The sequence below is a fragment of the Zeus faber genome, assembly GCF_960531495.2.
Source record: "Zeus faber genome assembly, chromosome: 2".
NCBI lineage: Eukaryota > Metazoa > Chordata > Actinopteri > Zeiformes > Zeidae > Zeus > Zeus faber.
In genome coordinates, this window is record NC_137189.1 from 25644009 (window position 1) to 25661508 (window position 17500).

Genomic DNA, 17500 nt, shown 5'->3' on the forward strand with positions numbered 1-17500 from the left:
AAAGCCAGTGGCGATTCTAGGATTTCTCTTAGGGGGGGTGGGGCCTTGGCACAAAATCCTCGCTGTCTGATCTGTTTGTGGTTGTGTGTGTTCTTTACAATCAGGTCAAGTCTGTAGTTGCTGCGGCAAAGTGACATGAGGGGTGCAGGGGGGTCGGCGCAAAATCCTGCTGATGATTGGTTGTATTGTTTAGTTTGCATGCTGCTTCCACACAGACATGTGTTACTGATATATCCATGACAATACAACATACTTTCTCTCACGCACTCTCTTTTTCTCACGCACGCACGCACGCACATGCACGCACACACAGACTCACGTGTGCACACGCACGCACACACACACACACACGCCGCTGGCCAATTCACACAGGTGTAGGTACCACGCGGCGTCTGCAGAGAATACTCAAAATAAGCAGAAAAATGTGACATCGATCAAAATCTCACGATATCAACTTCAATTCACTGAAACCTTGAACTTGAACACGACTGGCAACGTTAAATGTTAAAACATGTTGAAATGCTTCTAAAAACAAGTCCTCGAGCAGTCTAAAGTTGGATATCCCTCCCGTTATGTATGTCGCGGCGTGGGGGCGTGGTAGCAGACGCCAGATGTTGTAATAATCCATGAATGGTGCCATGATGCATGTTTTTCATCAGCACGATTTAAAAAGTTATAAGCGAAAAACTGTGTTCTTCTTATGTGCACCGTTGTTTGGCTCGGCGGGACATCCGCTGGGCTCTACATTCTCACTCGTACACACCCACACACACACACACACACACACACACACACACACACACACACACACACACACACACAGTATTACAGACAGTTGAACTCTGACACTTAATTTACCTTGATTTCTTTCCATAAACAAAGTCAAATAAAAGCATAATAAAATAAAATAAATAAAAAACATCCACGACATGTTAAAAAGACCAACTCGTCGTCAACAAACAGCATCAGCTGGAGATGAATACTTCAAAAACCAAAAGAGCATGGTTGCAATGCAGGAAAGATTTTAAACACCAAACATAAAATGTAAAAATAGAACTTAAAGGTGCAGTGTGTGCAACTTACTGTTTAATTACTTGGCAGCAATGGAATTGTAAAGTATGTTTTAATTTGTGTAAAACCTCATTGAAATAATAATCCTTGTGTTTTCTTAAGCTTAGAATGAGGCGTTTATATCTACATAGGGAGCGGGTCCTCTTCTACGGAGGCCGCCATGTTTTACCGCCATGTTCCTACAGTAGCCCAGAACGGACAAACCAAACACTGGGTCGAGAGAGGGACTTCTGCGTTTCTCCAGAGTTTCGCGGCCGCCATCTCTTCCACGGAGGCCGCCATGTCGCACCGCCGTGGGGAGGGATACTCAGTTGGTTGCGATCTGCAACCTCATCAGATGCCACCGAATTCTACACACTGCACCTTTAAAAATAAAAACTAAAAAAAAAATCACGTTCTCCGCAAAAAACATTGTCCCGGCAACAGCATTGCAGCTGGATAATCCAAACATCGAAATCCTCCCAAAACCAAATGACGGATGGAAACTGTGAAAGCAAAAGATATGAAATAAAATAAATATTAAATGAAAATATTGAATAAATAAAATAAAAAGCAAAGCCGCGACCTTGACGCCCGCAGTGTCAACAGGTGAGGGGGGGGCTTTGATGTTTTCACTGAGCGCGCTCACACTTCAAAGACACACACACACACGTACACGTACACACACACACGTACACACACACACACACACACACACACACATCCACACACAAGCACACACACATCCACATGCACACACACGCACATCCACACACAAACACACACACGCGCATGCACGCACGCATGCACGCACGCACACACTACGCATACACACTGTTCTCACTTTAATCCAGCCCTTCAGTTCAAAGAGTGACCCCCCTTCTTTTTAGCAGCTCTCGAAAAAACATGAACCAAACTTTCTCTCCCTCTCCCTCCCTCTCCCCTTCCCCCCCCAGTGGGTACCAATTACACCTCCGCCAGCTCGCTGACCGCCTCCCTCCATTAATTAATCCCACAAAGAGTGTTCGTTTCCTCTCCTTCTTATTTATTCCTTTATTTTCAAATTGACAAGAGACGAGAATGAGGGTGGAGGAGGGATAGGGGGTGGAGGGAGGGTGGATGGAGGGAGAGAGGGTGGGGGGACAGGGATGGCGGATTCAAAGGCGATTCAGTTTGACTGGGCCAAAGAAAGAGGGAGAGAGAGAGGGAGGGATAGAGAGGGGAAGAGGGCAGAAGAAAGGGGTGAATCCTGCAGCGGGTGGAGGTGAAGGTGGAGGTGGAGTTCCTCCACTCCAGTGTGATTGAACGCTTTGTGGCTGGCGGCTCTTTGCTAATCTGTACCTGCATGCGCACACACAAACACACACACACACGCATGCAGGCATTGCACGCCCGCACGCACGCACGTATGCACGCAGCCACGTGCACGCACACACGCACGCAGCTAGTACACGCACACACACTCACACACACACACACACACACTCACACACACACACACACACACACACACACACACACCAAAAATACATAAAAAGTGTTGAGGGTGCAGCGTAGAGGAGTGAATGGGGGTCTAGCAAGGAGGGGAGTCTGGAATGAAGGAGTGGAGGGTGGACCGGAGTCTGTGGTGGAGGGTGGAGGATAGTACGGTGGAGGTGCATCTGAAGGGTGGAGGGTGGAAGAGCAGAGGGTGGAGGATTGGAGGGGGGAGGGGTGTCTGGTGTGGAGTGGCAGAGGGTGAAGGGGCATACTGAGTGAATGGTGGAGGATGGATATTGGAGGAGTAGAAGATGGATGTTGGAGGAGTGGAGGGTGAGAGTCTGATGTTGAGAAGTAGAGGGTGGAGTGGAGGGTGGAGCGAAGTCTGGGGTGGAGGATGGATGGTGGAGGATAGGAAGGTGGAGGGCCATTTGGAAGGGTGGAGGGTGGAAGGGTATATGGCGCAGAGGAGAGTCTAGGATAGAGGAGTGGAGGATGGATGGTGGAGGATAGGAGGGTGGAGAGGCATCTGAAGGGTGGAGGTAGAAGAGTCTATGAAAGAGGAGTGGACGATGGACGATGGAGGAGTGGTCGGTGGAGGCTGGAAGATTTGAGGGTGGAGGGGCGTCTGAAGGCCGGAGGGTGGAAGAGCACAGGGTGGGGGGTGGAGGAGAGTCTGGAGTGGCAGAGCAGAGGGTGGAGGGGTGTTGGGTGGGGAGAGGAGGGTCGAGGGGCGTCATCCCGGCCGTTGTAAAAAGGAGGGATGACATGAATCCACCTCTTTCCAACGGTCGGAATTTCTCCTCCTGCAAAGGGAAAAGAAAAGAAAGACTTTTTTGGTGTTTTCTTTCTGCTGGGACTGAGAGAGAGAGAGAGAGAGAGAGAGATGTAGGGGGAGAGAGAGCAAGAGCGGGGGAGGGAGGGCGAGAGGAAAGAAAAGCGAGAGAGAGAGCAGAACCCACCTCATTCACCTTCTATTTCTTTCGTTTCAATGTGATCGATTCGAATGATGTTATGAAAATAATATCGACATTTTGGCGCGGCTCATTGCGATTCATCGGGCGATGATTTCATCATTAGATTCAAGATTCAAGAGGTTTATTCGTCACATACATATTCATACTTTCATACATATATGCAGTGAAATGTATTTTATTAGTTACGGCATCAGCGATGGAATCTCTTTTCACTTGATGTACTTTTACTTCTGATGCTCATGTATTTTTAATAATAAATTACAGTGATGTTCTACGTCGACTGGTCCTTTCTTCCAGTATTTCTACTATTAATTACAGTTTATAAGAGAAATATTCGAATAAATATGATTCATATTTATTATTAAGGTTGCAGCGCTCAGGGCTGGATCCCTCTTTGTTATTTGTTTATTTTTATTTTATTTTTTTATTGTTTGGATTTTGATTATTATTACTCTTCTTGGCATTTCTCAGACTAGAAGTCTCTGAACCACAACGACCGCAGTACGCACAGACATGGTTGAGGTCTCGTTAGAAACGGGACGTCTCAGAGGTCTTGTAGCTCAAGTCTGATCAACATATCGAGCCACATTTCGAGCCGAAATTTGTGAAAAACTGTTCCAATTTTGGGAAGTAGAAGAACGTTGGCGCGACTGGATAGGTTTCTGGAGCGTTGCACTTTGTGACATCATCATCTGAAGTTATATAAGTCCAAGCTTCATCTCTGTAAGTCAGTGGGAATGCTGCGCCCCGCACCCTGTGGACTGCATAGAGTTTGCTACTGTACACGGAGACCCATGATCCTCAACACACGGCATGCGCCTCTTTTATGATTAGTTGGGGCTCTTTAAAGTGTTATTTGAAATTAAATCAAACAATTCCAAAAGAGTATTTCAATACATTTTGTCTGGGACATGTCGGCTCCAATCATCCTGCTTGCCGATTGGACTTTCAGCTGAGTGCAATTTGCCCTTGTTTTTCGTCTGATCGCAATTATCCATGCGTGGCAAAGTAAATAATCAGTGCATCCGTGCACACGCGGGAACCCGCTGCATGCTCTGTGGAGCGCGCACACACACACTCCACGGACACAGAACACACGGGGCTTTTATTGGGGGAGGACATAGGCAATTTTTTCTTGAAAAAAGCCTACAGGTTTTATGAAACTGACCTTCTTGTTTGAATGTAATTTATATATAACCTTAATAAGACTCAATTAATGCAAAGAAAGTACGATTTAGAATCAAAGATTTGTACATTTCAGTTTATTTATTTATTGGTTAATAAAATAAATAATTATTGTGAAGGCAGTTTTCTGTTAATTTACAAAGTGCCACAAAATAATTCAGTTCTCCAAAATGAATTAAGAATCACGATCAATAATCGTGATCACAATGTTGACTAAAATAATCATGATTATCATTTTAAAATAGAAATCACACAAAGTTGAATTTATAATGGAGGACGAGTGAATAAATCCTGTGTTTAAAAGAAAATCAAATAAACATTCAATAAATAAACAGTTTGACCTCGAAACTGAGTACTTTCAGAGGAAGGTAATACAGTTTAAAAAATAAAATAAAGCAACTGGATGATAATTACTAATTTACTGATTCTAGAAATACTTTAAACAAATTATATTTTATATTGAAAAGTGTTGATTCAAAAAAAGCTGATATTGATTAATATTATGGAATTAAAATGCAATTACATTTTGCATTATATTTAGATTTCTGTACTGGTTATGAAGAATTTATACCTTTTATCACTAGAAATGATTAAATACACATTCATACAATTATTCATTTAATTCAGAACTTGTTGATCTTTGTGGGTATACAAAATATGATTGACAAACGTAAAATATCAAAACAATAAGAATTAATTAATAAATAAATTGTAATTTTAGATATTTTCCAAACTAGAGAAATAAATTCAGTGAGAAACAAATTATGATTTGGAAAAAACCCTTATGAAAATGACCCAAAACCCACAATAACTTCCCACTTTTACCACATTTTACTACTTTGTATTTATTTGTGTATCTGTGTGTGTGATTATTAACAGCGTGCTCAGACAACCGACCCTGCAGAAATAAGGGTAAAATTAAAAGTAAAAAATAATAAAAATTAAATGACCTTAGAAAAGTCTGAAACTTGAAAAAACATTTCCCCCATTTATCCAATCAAACAGGACATACTGAAACATGCATGGGAGATGTACTGTACATATGCCAATATATAGCTAATAATTTGTATTAGGATTGGGTAAAGTCATACAAATAATAATAATAATAATAATAATAATAATAATAATAATAATATAATATATAATAATAAACTTAGAGCAAAAGCGGCTAATGCCTAATGCTATCGCTAACAATGTAGCACCAGATATGTAAATACACACCTTCCACCCGCTGCAGATCTTGGGGCCCCGAGGGCCCTGCGGTGCTCGGGTTAAAGGTGGAGCAGAGTGTTCGTGCTTCCCTGGTCGGAGCAGCACCAGCGCTAAGTAGCTGCAAAACACTGGCAGGTGTGAGCACACACACACACACGCACACACGCACACACGCATACATACACACACACACACACACACACCTGGAGGGGGAGTCGGGAGTCGTGTTGGCTTTGACCCCAAATGTCTGAAGGACCAAACATGGTTCCCTGTGGTTTCCCACCGGCCAGATGTTATACACACACACACACGCAAATGTGTGTGGGTCTGTGCGTGCACGTGTGCAGGTAGAAGCACGCACACACACGCACACACACACACACACACACACACACCCACACACACACACTCACACACTGTGGTTGTTTTCACATCATTCATCACAGGGTGTCATGGCCGTCAGACCTTAACACTTATTCAGGCATAGAAAGCGACAGCACAGATTAATCTCCATCTTGATTGGACCTGAGCTCCACTTCCTGCTCCTCGTGGCCACAGCGCCCCCTCTGGTTGTGTGGCCACAGTGCCCCCTTTGGCTGCTTCAGGAAAGGTCATTATGGTTTATTAATTAGCACCAAAGTGGTCAACAAGGAACTCCTCCATCTCCTCCTCCTCCTCGTCCTCCAGCCTCATCACCTCCACCTCCACCTCCACCTCTTCCTCCTCCTCCTTCCTCCACCTCCACCTCCACCTCCACTCTGCTGCGACACCGGAGCTGGCGCCCACCAATTCTATCCCTCAGGAGGGGGAGAAAGAGAGATGGGTGCGGAGGGGAGGAGAAGGGGAGAGAGATCAAACCACATCCGCAGAATCGAGAGACAGGAGAAAGAGGGGCAGAGAAAATAAATCAGGAGAGCGATGGAGTGAGAGAAAGGGAGAGAGAGGGAGAGATGGAGTGCGAGACAGAGAGAGAGAGACAGAGAGAGAGAGAGAGATCCCCAAACACTCGTCTTCCTCGGGGACAACGTCTGGAAGGAAAACGTTAGCGACTGATTAGCGACGCGCAAATTCTCTTCCCGCCAAAACTAATCACCTCTCCACCTGTTTCCTGTTCTTCGCTTTGGGAGGAAATCCTTCCCTCCTTCCCTCCCTCCATCCCGCCATCACTCCCCACATCCTTTCTTCCATGTTGCCGGCGCTCCGAGCATTTTTATTCTAGGTTATTATTTCCTTCATCTCGTCACACGATTCACAGAAGTCAACATTATTTGAACGAGGAAAAGCGCCTGAAAGTTGGATACCAACTACAAGGTCGACTCTGTTTAATATTAAATCATATCAAATGTTATGAATATAAATAATGGAATCTCTTGTTTCAATAATAATAATAATAATAATAATAATTGGAAAATAGAAATTCCTGATCGCCCTGAAAAATAAATGAATCCAATTTTTTTATTATTATTAAAATCAAAACCTGACTTAAAATGTACATCATTATGTTGTTATTATTATATTAATAATTTTGTTTGTAGTTTTTTTTGGTTTTTAATATGTGTTCTCCTTGAAAATGTCCATGGGTGTGATTCATAAACAGAGCAGACGCTTTTCCACAGAATTCTGAATCAAAAAAGGATTTTTTTTTTTTTACTTCCTAAATGCCTTTAAACTAAATCTAAACATTAACGTGTTTCTAAAATAACATTTAGCTTCTAGAAAAAACCTAAAATTAAACTTGAGCTAAAATCTGATCTTGAAATATCATACAAAGAAAAACTAATTTGACGTTGACAAATACATTCAAATTTTAAAACCTGGACTGAGTTTAGTGTTACATGTCCATTGTCGTTTCTGTTGCCTTGGAAACATCTGAAGGGCCAGGAAGTCGGATTAACCTGTTGTTGTTTAGTGTTTTCCACCCTGTCACGTCCTGTTCATTGGCTCGGGCGTGGGAATGCGTCGAAACGTTCTGGAAGCCCACGTTTCCATACCCTCACCTCCACCCAAACCCCGACCCTCACATTTCACACCTCCATCCGAACCTCCAACCTCACACCTCCACTCGAACCAGAGAGAGAGAGCGAGTGCCCAGCAAGCGCTCACACACAGAGCAGCCAGGACATCTGTGCTGCTCTGGCAAGCCTTGGTGTGTATGCGTGTGTGTGTGTGTGTGTGTGTGTGTGTGTGTGTGTGTGTGTGTGTGTGTGTGTGTGTGTGTGAGTGTGTGTGTGTGTTTTGTGCATTTGTGTATGTGTGTGTTTAGTGTCCTTGTGTGTGTTTAGTGTGCTTGTGTGTGTTTGGTGTACATGTGTACGTGTGTGTGTGTGTGTTTGTGTGTGTGTGTGTGTGTTTGTGTGTGTGTGCTTGTGTGTGTGTGTGTGTGTGTGTGTGTGTTTGGTGTGTGTGCATGTGTATTTTGTGTGCACGTTTGTGTGTGTGTGTGTGTGTTTGTGTGTGCGTGCTTGCATGTGTTTTGTGTTTGGTGTGCATCTGTGTGTAATTGGTGTGCACATGTGTGTGTGTTTGGTGTGTGTGTGTGTGTGTGTGTGTGTGTGTGTGTGTGTGTATTGTGTGCACGTTTGTGTGTGTTTGCTGTACATGGGTGTGTTTGTACAGAATGTGTGTTTGGTGTGGGTGTCTTTCATGTTTGGTGTGCACGTAAATGTGTGTCTGTGGTATGCACATGTTAGTGCACGTGCGTTCCTCTACGTTTCAGTCTGTCAACAGTGTGTATTTGAGTGTGTAGATTTTCGTGTGTGTGTCTGTCTGAATGTGAGAGTTAATCTGGTGAGTTCATGAGTTTGAATGTTGTCTGTGTATGTGCTCGTGTTGCATGCACATGTTAGTGCACATGTGTACTGTGCGTGCATGTCTCCTCATTCAGTCTCATCAGTGTGTATTTGAATGTGCATTGTTTGTGTGTGTGTGTGTGTGAGTGTGTGTGTGTGTGTGTGTGCGTGCGCGCGTTTGTGTGTGTTTGTGTGTGAATGTCTGTCTGTCTGTCTGTCTTTTCATTGACCCTTTTCAACCTGATAATCCAGCTGACGTACAATGCATTGATAATCAATAATTATGCCCTAGAGGGCGCTGATTGCTGTAGATCAATACTTTTCGTTGATGCTTGTACGAACGAACTGAAAGTATTTTCAGAGAACTGATAGGACCAGGTTTACCGGCATCTATAGTTTAGATAGCAGGAGAGCGAATATTCCCATCTATACATGAAAATGAATAGACAGGAAGCTAAAGTTAACTGCATGCAAGTGGATCCAACTGCATCCAACCAACCTCAGGATTTCTCAAACCCAGATAGATTTCAGGTTCTCCACCTCTCTGCATTGGCTGGTAGATGGATGGATGGACTGATGGATGGGTAGATAGTTTGATAAATATATAGCTGGATCGGTGAGGAATAGATTTATGGATGGATAGATAGATGTTTAGGTAGGTTGGATGGATGGAAGGATGGCTCGATGGATGGTTAGCTTGATGGATGGAGAAATGGATGGACAGAGGGATGCATGTGTAGACGGATGGATGGATGATAGATGAATGGTTGGATGTACGGACGGAAAGGTGGATGGACAGAGGGATGGATTGATGGATGGACGGACAGATAAATGGATAGACAGATGGATGGACAGATGGATAGATGGATGGATGGATGGATGGATGGAGCTGGGACTCTCAGGGTTGAGGCTCAGTGTTACAATGAGTCCTTTTACCACCACGGCCATTGTGCGCAGAACTCTGCATTGTTTCACCGTGCCCTCCCCTAAGTGCACACACACACACACACACACACACACACACACACACGCACACACACACACACACACACACAAACACACACACACACACACACACACTATCAACCCGTCCCCCATTGGCCCCTCGCACTCAGGCCAGCTGGCACAGAGATGGCAGTGCTGCTGACAAGGTTTACAATACCCCCCTCTGGTGAACGCCACAATAGAGCCGCACGTGCACGCCTGTGTGTGTGTGTGTGTGTGTGTGTGTGTGTGTGTGTGTGTGTGTGCGTGTGTGTGTGTGTGTGTGTGTGTGTGTGTGTGTGTGTGTGTGTGTGCGTCAGGCAGGTGGTGGTGCCAACGTCCCCGCAGCGAGGCGGCAGCTTTCAGTGCTGACAAGGAGCTGGCAGCCAAACGTGCACACTGCTCAGTGTGTGTGCGTGTGTGTGTGTGTGTGTGTGTGTGTGTGTGTGTGTGTGTGTGTTTTTTTCTTTAAAGAAAATTGATCACACACTCTTATTCTTTTTCCTTGTGGCTCTGATCCTCTTCTGTCGGCTGAAATACAACTGCACAGAGGGCAACATAAAACTAGATGTACAGTAGGTTTGGTGCGTTACACTGACCATTAGCATAAAAAAAACTTCACAGTCCGAAATATAAGATAATAATAAAAATCAACATAGAATAAAAAAAGTGAATTAAAAAAAAATTATAGTAATTTAAAATAAAAATGTAATTGGATTGTTAGATTTAAAAAAACAAACCATAAATTATGAACATGAATTTTTACTCTTTACTAACTAGGTTATTACAGTATGCACAGTTTAATACCAGTGTTATTGCAGAATATTTATATCTTGTGTATACTGTATGTCTACATCATCTACACACGCAGCACAGTATAAAGAAAGAAAATCAGCCCCGAGAGAAAAGCAGAATGAATGAAATGCAGATGAAAGCAGGAAAGTTTTGTGCAAAAAAAATGGGAGAAGTTAAATAAACACAGCAGCTGCAGCGGTCGGAGTTCAGCTTCTGAAAGGTGTGAAATATTGAAGAAGGTTGAATATTGAACATGGAAACTCCTGGTGTTTCAACTTCTCTTCCTCTTTCTGGAGAGGTGCACCAAGCAAAAGATGTTTGTGTTCAATTTTAAAATCTATTTTCTTTAGCTGTCCTCAACTTGAAAGTACACCTTTTATGTGGAGAAAACTTGAATGTTTGTCAAATATTTTGCCATATTTAAACTGTGAAAAATAGATTTTACAAATTAAACAGTGTTTAAAATACTTAAAGTCCTTTTAGTGATATCTTTCGTGTGTGTTTTTTTAGTGTTTAGTGTATTTTCAATTTTTTTTTGTTTTCCAATACATTTTTTGTCTTTGCACATGAGCACTCAGTCGCTGCAAATGGCCAAATTGTATAATATATTTACTAATGCTAAATATATTATAGTAATATAAATAAATGAATAATAATTATCACTATTTTTGCCATTTTTCCTCTACTTTTCCCCTGTTTATCCTTGTTGTCTTCCTCGCCACTCATGTTCTCTCTCCATCTGTTCATCTCACTGGATCTTCCTCCTCCTTTCTGTGTTTTCTGTTTATTTCTTTGTTTCCTGTTGCAATTAAAGACCCTTTTCGCCCTCAGACCAACAACGTCAACTCGTCCTGCATGTGTTTGCATAAATACAAGCTGTGCGTGTGCGTGTGTGTGTGTGTGTGTGTGCGTGTGTGTGTGTGCGCGCGTGTGTGTGTGTGTCTCATTTCTGTTACGAAGACAGAAAAATGCACCAACATCTTTTGATGTTGGTTTTCGGTGGATTGGAGGGGGCGTGGCATAACATGGAAAAGTCGTCGTGGTTTGATTGGGGCGTGGGTTAGTGGAGATGTGGAAGGGGTGTGGTTTAATAGGACGGGGTCTAACGGGCATGGAAAAAACGAGCGTGGCCTAATGGGCGTGGTTTAATGGCGGGCGTGTGTTCGTGAGGTGTTGTCTGACGGGGGCGTGCTCTGCTGGAATGGTCACTCATCCCATAATAATCAACCTAATAGTCCACAAATACATTCGTTGGTTTTCTCAACAGATTTTGAAAAGTCCTTAATGATCAGTTTGACTTAATCTTCAGTATCTGTTTATCATTCATTTGATATAAAATATGTTCAGATGCTATTGATCTGGTTTTAAACTTAAAAATAATTTTGCTCGAGCCCTGAACTTCTGAGGAAAGTGAGTTATGTTTATATATTATTAAAATAAAAGGACTTTACTTGTAGAATAGATTTCACTTACTCTACCCACTGCTGCCCAAACCGAGCACGGTCTGACTCCATTTCCTGCCACGATGGCGGCGAACGTAAAGCCAAACTGGAGGCTTCAAATTGTGGCAGACTTTTGCACTCCCTTCTCCGTACTGAAGTTCCAACCCCGGAGCAGCCTGCTCCAGTTGTAAACGGAGGCAGGTTCACAGTGCCCCACTCAATGTTCCCCAGAATCCCCTCTGAGAATGTGAATCTGCACGCAGAGGCTCGTCAGACGCGGCGAGGTGGACGCAGAACCCCGTGAGGAACGCATCGCTGATCGATACGTTCACAAGTTTCTGTTGTCTGTTGCTAAAGCGGCTGCGCGCGGTCTGGCCCACTTTAAAAGTTCCACTTGAAGTTGAATTTCTTTCTCTTCTTCCCTCCAATCCTCCCTCCTTAAAATAGAACCCACCCCCACCCGCCCCGCCCCGCCCGCCCTGCCCCCACCTCTGGGTTCATCACTTTGGGGGAAGCAGCGCTCTTTGAAATGCATATTCTTCTTCCAGGACCCGGCGCTGGTTGAGCAGCGGCGGAGGCCAAATATTTAATTACACGTGACACTCGGAGCGGCGGGGGGCGGTGGCGGCGGGGTGGGAGTAGGCGGTGGGGGGTAGTAAACAACAACGCCCAGACCACCGTCTCCGTCAGACATGCCAACCACCCCAACCAGGCAACCACCCTGAATGGAAAAACCCACTGAGAGGACGGCGGCTGGGCCAAGAGCAGGGCGTGTATTGGAGTGTGTGTAACACGTGTTTGTGTAACACGTGTGTGTGTGTAACGTGTGTGTGAGTGTGTAGTCGTATTACTGAGGAAGATGTTGGGATATTTGGTTTTGTTGGCATCGCCCGGCTCTGAGGTTTTCCACACCATCGGTGAACGTCGTTAATCAAACACGCTGGCACGGTGTTTTCCTGACCTGACGTCCCGTGGAACGCATCGTCTGGCCTCTCCAATATGGCCGACCATCGACATCGCGTCGTTGATCAATGCCATGTGCTGACCCGGAGCTGATGTTGGCACGTCATCATGGATTCCCCCCGTCACTTCCCTCCGATCGCCGTTTTTATATCGATGTAGAACTAATCAATACGACTGGTGTACACGAATTTCCTCGCGTGGCGCGTTCTGATGACGACCTCAGGAGACCAAGGTCGATCGGTTACAAATGACCGTGTGCAGCTTCTCCGTTCTATTCTCTGGTTGTCCGGCACCCAACGTAACGTCTCGGCGACTTGCGAGCGAACTCGGCCGTTGCTTTTTGGCGCCGTGACTTTTTTCGCCGAGGCATAAAAACATCTCAGTTTGCGGGAGCGCGCACCTGGAACGCGGCTCCCCCTGCGACCTGCCGCTGCCAACGCTTGGCGCTCAGTGTTTATCGCTGAGCCGCCCTGCCCTTGCACCCTGGCGCTCTTAAGCTTTGCATTAGCGCCACGGTGGCCTTTGGTCCTCCCATGGAGCACGTGTGGGGGGTGGGGGTGACGGCGGTTCGGCTAATGGAACCAGACTGGTCCAGGGGGGGCGGTCGAGGACGGGGGTGGGGAGGGGTGACCCCTGGATGAGGGAGGGGTCGGCAGGAGGAAGTGCATGCCAGCGGGGGAAGTGGAGGCACCTGTGCAGGGCCAAGGCAGCCCGTCAGGCTTAACTAATTTTGAAATTGACCCTCGACCCCAGTTCCCACAGTGCACTGGGGCCGGGGGGAGGGATCCCCTGCATCTCCACTCCTGTGTCTAATTACCGACTAATAACTACCAAGTTGTTGTATCTGATTAGGCCTCGCTATAAAACCATTCCATTGATTGTGTTGTTTGCTCTGCGTCGCTGCAAATTAGCGCATTAGGGTGTTAGCACATTACTGTAGCACATTAGCGTATTAGCACGCTACGTGAGCGACGCTCTAATAAAAGGTGAAGCCGATAATGGCTGCGGTTCCTGGAGTGGCTGACCCACTGTGAGGGATTAGCTCGAAAAGCTGCCGACCGGGGCCTGATAGCGGAGCAGGCTACTTTCACACACGCACGCACGCACGCACGCACGCACGCACGCACGCACACATTTCTGTACATTACTTAACACACATTTCGGATGTATGATTAGCATTTAACTTCACCCTGATGCACCTATATGAGTTCCGCTTTAAAGCTCTGACTTTACTACATGAACACATACTGTATATTGAAGTGACTTCATTTTGCTGTGTTTTTTTATTTGTTAATTCCTTTAGAAAAGGTGGAGGCACCAGTGCATTCACATGGAGTTAACAAATACAAACTACGGAGTCACTATGACAGAACCAGGCGTTACCGTCAGCCGGACCAATAGATCATTCTAAGGACGACGTCTCACCCCAAAATGGAGACGATATTAAAAATGCAAAGATGTGAGACAGGCTCACATGCGGCTGTCATGTGACTCACTCAGCCAGTGAGTCAGGACAACGTTCAGCACTGACACACATGATGGAAAGAAAGCGAGGCCTGGCCACCATGTCCTCACTTCCCAAAATGTCCCCCCTTCAAAGATAAGGAAGTCACACTGATCCTAAACAAGTATGCACACGCACACACGCGTGTGCGCACACGCACACACACACACACACGCACACACACACACACACACACACACACACACACACACACACATGCACACGCACACGCACACACACACACACACTGTAACCCCTAAAATCAGCCTTCTTTCTCCCTGTATTGTTTCTCGTGTCATTAGCATCATAAAGGCAGCGCTCGATGTGAACGGTTCATTCACAAAATCATCTCCTGGTGCTGAAGGGGGGCCGGGGGAGGGAGGGCGGGAAAACAGAAACAGAAAAGAGAGGTGCAGCCGCGGGAATAACCGCTCAATGAAAGCCGGCGTGTGTCCGGTCGCAGCGGAACAAAGAGACGTTTGTCTCAGCATTGGCTCCGTGTCGAGGCCGTGACCTCTGACCCCCGGCAGACAGGGGGGGCGCTTGTTCCTGGGAGGGTGACGCAGCACTCCGGGTGGAGGACGACAACAACAACAACAAGGCAACGTCTCCGTCACTCAATTTTCCTTTCCCGATTGCTTTCCTTCCGTCCGGTGTGTAAAGGAGAGACAAGGTGATCTTCTCACGGAGAACAGAGCTCTGGGTAAAGATGGCGTCAACAAACCTCACCCCCGTGAACTGACTTTCAGGTGATTATTATTATTTTTATTTAGTTCCTCAAAGTCCAACTTCATTTTGTTCCAGTGACTCTGTGAGTTGCTTCAGCGCATTACTGAAATGTTTCTCAGTCACTTGAGCGATGTCCTCGGATGTTTTCCTTCAGACTTCACCTCAAGGTCATGTCTTACAAAGTCGTTCGGACAGGTTTGTGAAAACACAGGAGTGACGCGTTCCAAGTCAAGTCAAGCTCATGATCGGGACTTAAGTGTTTTTTGTTTTTTTTTCTATCTGATTCGGCATCACCGACGACATGCACTGATGATCGGACTCACGTCAGAGTTAATCTCATTAAAACTGTTTATTTTCAGTTATGACAACAGGATCTCCCTAAAACAACCTTGTAAGTCCGAGTACAAACTAAACCTCGACTGTTTGGGCTTGATGGGCCCTCACCGCCTTCCTAACATTCATAAGATATAATTATGATCGTGTCGTAAACACACTTGTGTTCAAGTCTTTTTTGAGGCTCTGGAAAACCTCGAGGGTGTTGAATTGCTTGAGACCGTTGCACTGAAGACGGTGCTGGAGGCGAGGTCCCAGGCTGAGCAACAAGCTGGGTCCACGACTGTATGATGATTCGAGGTCACCGTGGCAACAGGAAAGAGAGAGAGAGAGAGAGAGAGAGTGAGGGGTGACAGACACACAGTCACAGTCTCAAAGGTTTCTACACACCCTCTAGAGCTGAGAGAGCACCCGAGCCCCCCGCCCCGCATCGGACCTTACTGCGATGACACCCATTGGTCTGTCAGGAGGCGGATGTAGTATACAGAAGATCCAAGGACCTTGGACAACAGCCATCCAAGTAAACATTCATCCTTTAATAACTACCCATGATTCCAGGGGGTTCTGGGAGCCACAAGGACGGACAGGATTAAGAAGGAGTACATTAGAGGGACAGCTCAGGTTGGACCGTTGGGTGGAAGAGTGAGAGAGGCCAGATTGAGACGGTTTGGACACGTGTGTAGGAGAGATGAGAGTTATATTGGGAGAAGGAGGCTGAGGATGGAGCTGCCAGGCGAGAGGAAAAGAGGAAGGCCAAAGAGAAGCTTTATGGATGTGGTGAGGGAGGACATGCAGGCGGTTGGTGTAAGGGAGGAAGATGCGCAGAACAGAAGGTATTGGAGGCAGATGATGCGCTGTGGCCGCCCCTAACGGGAGCAGCCGAAAGAAGATGGAGAAGATTCCAGAGGGTTCTGGGATGCCGGGAAAGAAATGGGCCCTTTGGATCGAGGTCCACTTGAATTCTGTCAGGAAATGAGCCCGTGTTCAGGTGGCAGTTACCCGCTTTCATTGTCCATAAAATTTGCCTCTGTTCCTGAGTTCTGGCGAAATGTCTTTGGGGCTCAGTTGTCTTGACAGCTCTATTTTTGGACTCTGGGGCCCCGGCCCCCGGGGATCCCTGGCCGGGGCCTACTGGATCCATCCCTGCACAGACTCATATCCAGAGGCAACTGAACAGCTTCCCACCAGCGTGGCCCTGCTCCTCATCTGTTAGGAATTACAGTCCAAAATAGTCCATAATTACTGGATTATTTGCACTCGTTTTATTGCTCTGCTCCTTTATTTTTCTGTCCCATTGATTGGACCCCACTGCTCCCCAGGGGGCACGCTGAGACAAATCTAAAACCATTTTCTTAAGTCGGAGGGCAGAACATGAAGCAAAAAGATTCTAATTATCAAATAGAATTCCACATTGAGTTAATTTATATTATTTCCTTCGCTCCACGCCTGTTATCACCGTTCACCTCTGAGGGGCTCCGGCGTCATCGTATAGGAGCCGCGCACGCTTAGACAAACGCAATTTCAGTTTATCGGCGGACGCCCACTTCGGCAATCATCTCATTTTCCACCTGGTCGACCTCTCGGGGATTGACTCTCCAAGGTTCTCACGCGGCAGCCGGTCCGCCGAATCGCAGAATCCGGCTGGTCAGCGTTGAGAGGCTCAGGCCCCGTCTATCTTCACCAGATTCTAACTTCTGGTTCACAGCGAATGTGCACCGGCAGTTGATTGGTTGAAGGCAGAAACGTGCCACGCAATGACAGCAGGGGGCGGCCGCTGTTGGTCCCGCCTGACGGAGGAGTGGAAGGAGCGCTGGGGCTGAATTGAAACAATAGGTTGTGTATTTTGGACCCCTCGCACATTGTCCAGCATGATCCTTGCAAGTAGAGAGGATCATTTCTCCGATAGCTTCAGGCTGGAGCTCGCTTCCGTTTTGCTGCTTCTTCTTTTGCTCCACCAACAGGAAGCTCACAGACCATTTGCACGGGTCTCGCCGCGCTCTCCCGAAAATACTGTCCCCAAACCGACAGTGTCAACAGTTATGTGCTTGGACTGCCGTT